The sequence below is a fragment of the Pinus tabuliformis genome, chromosome 1_1 (genome assembly GCF_031772625.1).
Source record: "Pinus tabuliformis cultivar Carrire ecotype Pingquan chromosome 1_1, CPIR1, whole genome shotgun sequence".
Taxonomy (NCBI): Eukaryota; Viridiplantae; Streptophyta; class Pinopsida; order Pinales; family Pinaceae; genus Pinus; species Pinus tabuliformis.
In genome coordinates this window covers 574,600,009-574,604,784 of record NC_142297.1, presented here as the reverse complement: position 1 = coordinate 574,604,784, position 4,776 = coordinate 574,600,009, and the positions used below count along the sequence as shown (strand labels likewise).

The following is a 4,776-nucleotide window of genomic DNA, read 5'->3' as shown; positions in this document are numbered from 1 at the left end:
ACACCACAGTAGTCTTTATCTAGTATTATCGTTAAAAAAAAATCACAATGGCATCATCAAGGGTTTATAAAATACAACTAGTTAGCATAAAGATCTACTATAACATTGGAAAATCAAAATGTAGAGAAAATTTGTTTTTTCCTCAATCTTTATGACAAAAAATAAATGTCTTTAAATGATAGTAAAACTTCATATAAATTGAATGGTTGGTAAATGTTGATAGACATCAATCCATAATAAGCATCAAACCACTTACTTCATTATACATATAGAGTTGTTAAAATAAAAATAATCATGGGAATTAGCTAAATTAAAACTTTATTTATAATAATAATAATAATAATTATTATTATTATTATTATTATATCTAGAGGAATCGAGCACTGGGATGGTTTCACCAATCCCATATTGATTCCAAATGCTACTACTATAACCTTGAGAACTGGGATGGTTTCATCCATCCCATATTGATTCCAAATGCTACCAGTATAACCTTGAGAACTAGGATGGTTTCATCCATCCCATACCGATTCTAAATGCTACCACTATAACCTCGAGAATTAGGATGTTTTCATCCATCCATATTGATTCCAAACGCTACCACTATAACCTCGAGAACTAGGATGGTTTCATCCATCCCATATTGATTCCAAACTCTACCACTATAACCTCTAGGTACATGTGTATGTCCACGGGGTCAACTACAACCACTACCATTATAACCTCTAGGTGCATGTGTATGCCCCTTCCACAAGCACAGTTGAATTGGGGGGTGGGGGGGCGGGGGGGTTGAACCTCGAACCTCCTTGCACAAAACATTTCATTTTCACAGTCATCACCAATTGTTCTACCATAGGGATTATATATATATATATATATGAAGCATATATACATTTTAAGAAAACATGTACACTATTCTTAACTATGGATATTCACATCCACTTTATCATGGATATTTCTAACCTGTAAATAGGCTTTGTTACAATACCGTTGGACAATATCATAGGTTATCAATATCACATGTCCAAAAAAACCGTAACTCATCTCATATGACACTCATTAATTTGACATTTCTTTAATGAGTGAATTTAATTCAAAGGGAAATAATAACATAAATATTATGGAAATACATCTCAACCTTTGACTTTCCTATACTATTATTATTTTTTTATGGAGATTGAATCTCTCTCATCCACTTATAGTTATTGATAACTGAGTTAAATTTTTGGAAGCTCTATTCTAAAATTGACATGCTTATTGGCATAATTATACCAATGAGCGTAATAAAACCTTGTAACATGTGTTTAAAAAACCCCTACTAACAAATTAGCTGAGGAAAACCTTGAAACTCCATTTCTAGCCCTAATTCATATAATTTACACAATGTGAAAGAAAATCAAAAGGGCTTATAAGAAACATTATCATAAAAATGCATGGTAAAGAGAATCAAATAAACTATTGGACAATAGTAAAGTCACAACCACTTCACTAAAAGGAGAGTGTTTAAGTGGATATAAAGTAGTTCCTATAGGGATTGATCTAGTTCCACTAGGGGAAGATGAACCTTCAAAGCATTTTATCAATGCCTTTAGTTACATCTCTAATTTCAAAAATGATGGTCAAGCTTAAACTTTCTCATCTTTTTAATCTTTGCTAAGGGGTGACAATCTCACTTGTGGAGATCTAGCCATTTCAGTCAAACTATGCTTGGAAACATGGTTACACCATCAGAAGAGGTTATCTTAGTGAGGAATAACCCTCTATTGTCGAACAAAATTTCAATATAAATTACCATATTTAATTCATTCTAGTTCCACTTAGTGACTCAACTCTTATATATCCATGCAAGGGTTTACAATGGTAAGGAATATACTTCTTTATAGATAACATAAGCAATTGGAAAAAAAAAAAAAAGGCCCACAGGAGTTATGCATTTGTCTGGTTCTACCAAATAGATGACAAGAGTAAGGATTTACCTATTTGTTTCTAAATGGAAAAAGCATATGAAGCAATATTCTAATTCCAAAAAGGCAAAGCATATCAAACAATATGATAATCACAAAAGAAACCTAGTTAGTGTTGCATATTGACATATATGGTAGAGTTTGTTTTTTTAGCAATCGAATCCTAAAATCCCATGCAATGCAAGGTGTTTTTCCCTAAATAAAGTCCCACAAGTTTATTAATACACAAATAAATCCCATGCAATGCAAGGTGTTTTTCCCTAAATAAAGCCCCACAAGTTTATTAATACACAAATAACATTAGAACGCAATAACATAAAAATTAAATTAAAAAAAAAAAGAATTTAGGAAATAAGAAATCTCTTTTATATAATGTAAATGAAATATAATCCCTTTAAGAGACACTAACAACACATACACATATTTTTTCCTTATCTCTCAATATGTATATAAAGTTATATTGAAATATTTTTTAAAATATTAAAAATTAAATCTTCTTTAAATGTTAAATTATGAGAATCTTCTTTAAATATTAAATTATGAGATTTTTATTTTTCTTTATTTCTCAAATTAATCTAAAATTATATTACTTAATATATACATGTATATATATATATATTATTTCTCACTAAATATAAAAATAAAATATTTAACACATACACCTACAATATAAATAACAATTAAAAAAACAAATTATTAATATTTTATAATACTTTTAATTAAAATTAACCTATCATGAAACCATGATTCCTCCGAACATATAATGGCTCCTTATCATCATCGAATTTATTTTATACAAAGAAATCATATTAAAATTGAAAGCACCCATTCCAATGTGATGACCGCGTATAGTCACCGAAATTTTATATATAGATTAAACTGAAATTAAAAAAGAAACCATTCAGTTGCGATGACTCGTATTTTCTTAGCTTAATATTTACGCTGACAGGGCTTATTCGAATCAGTTTAGTAATTTACATTTTCATTTTTTGATTGACATCTGGCATAGTTTTCTGTTTGACATCTTGTTACATATTTTCTATTGTTTGCCATCTGGCTAGCTACCACGTAGCCACATTTCTTGAGCGCTGGAATGGTGCCTATCATGCCCACGAATCATATATTTCTCCAATCCCAGAAATTTCAATGCTTAATGTGGGCTGCCCTCTGGTATGACACGCACACTTCAATAGTTATTTGTTGTCTGGCTCTGGCTCTTGGGGGAGACACATTCATATGCAGTGGATCCTTTGAAGATCTCTCGTACCATCCTTACCATATTTTTCGGTTATTAGAAATAGCCCATCCATATTTGGGCTTCCATTCTATCCTATGCTCTGTATCTCTTTTCCCCCAAAGGTACTCCACATTTCATTCTTCCTTGTATTTCACTCAATTTTAGTTGAATTTTTTCAGGGAATAAGACAAGAAGATGAAACCGGTGTGGTGTTTGAGGACTACCTACCAATGATGGCAGTGACAATCAGTGAAGAGGGCCTAATGGACCAGCTCTGCAATGGCTTCCGTCTCCTGGCGGACGCAGAGAGAGGTGTCATTAGTGTCAATAGTTTGAAGAAGAACGCTGCGGTGTTGGGCATGGAATGGATGAAGGACGAGGAGCTCCGGGTGATGATCGAAGAAGGCGACTTAAACGGCGATGGGGCTCTTGATCTGAATGAATTCTGCGTTCTCATGATCAGATTGAGTCCCTCCTTCATGGCGGAGGCCGAAAAGTGGTTAGAAAAGGCAGCGATGGATATGATCCATACCTTTGATTTTGATAGCTCTGTGCGAGCTTCAGTTGGGGATTGGGAAAGAGGAATGGCTTAGATCACTCTCTTGCCCATTCCTTCCTTGTGTATGTTTATGTAGTTCGTGTATGAAATACAAAAGGAAATGCGAATAAGAACACTTGGAATTTGTTCTTTTATTTTGAATATTGCTTTTGCTACCAAAACTGAATTGCAACTAAAGCGTCTTTTCATATAACAGACAACACTTATATTATATTCAGTAAGAAAAATAGAATGAGGGAATGAGGAATTTTTGTTTTGTAATTTTTCCTCCAGAACCTGAGATATAAAGTTTTTAAAAGCAATTTGATGCATGATCTATAAAGTCTTTAAATGCAATTTGATGCATAATTGCTCAGGTCCATTGTGATTCAAGCTTCTTTCATTTCCCAGCTCGAGACCAAACCTCCCTGGGATTTCAGGCCTCTTTCATTTCCAAGCTCCAGACCAAACTTTCCTGTTCCAGTTAATTTTTTCTGCTTCAGTGAATTCTTCTAATTTATTATAGTGGTTGGTTGTATCTTGATCTCCAAATATTTTAGGTATCGTTTGCCTTTCCGGTTATGGTTTTCTTTGTCATTTTAGAAGTTTGTCTTATATCCTTCCGGTTATGGTGTTCTTTGTTATTTTAAAAGTTTGTCTTATATCTAGATTTGTACTTGGCCAATAGAATCTAATATATCCTTTCGATTATGGTTTTCTTTGCTTTTTTTAAAGTTTGTCTTATATATAGAATTGTACTTGGCAAATAGAATCTAATAATAAAAGTAAGGCAAATTATAACATTTTGAAGAAAAAAATGTATTCTTCTATAAAAATTAATTAATTAAAATCGATTCGAAACATCAACCAAATCCTAGCTATTTGATTAATCTTCACATCAACCAAATCCTAGCTATGTGATTAATCCGGAAGACTAATATCAATATTATAGATCACAAAAGTCTTAGATCTAACATAATTAAAACACATTACCAATCTCAAATAAAATTAAATTTAAGTAGTAATTAATTAAATTT

At 32.1% G+C, this 4,776-nt stretch overlaps 1 pseudogene; it reads left to right on the top strand.

The window, feature by feature from the left end:
• The first annotated feature begins 3,280 nt into the window (after nucleotides 1-3,280).
• LOC149214508 (calcium-binding protein KIC pseudogene) lies at nucleotides 3,281-3,855 on the top strand (annotated as a pseudogene).
• The last annotated feature ends 921 nt before the right edge of the window (nucleotides 3,856-4,776 follow it).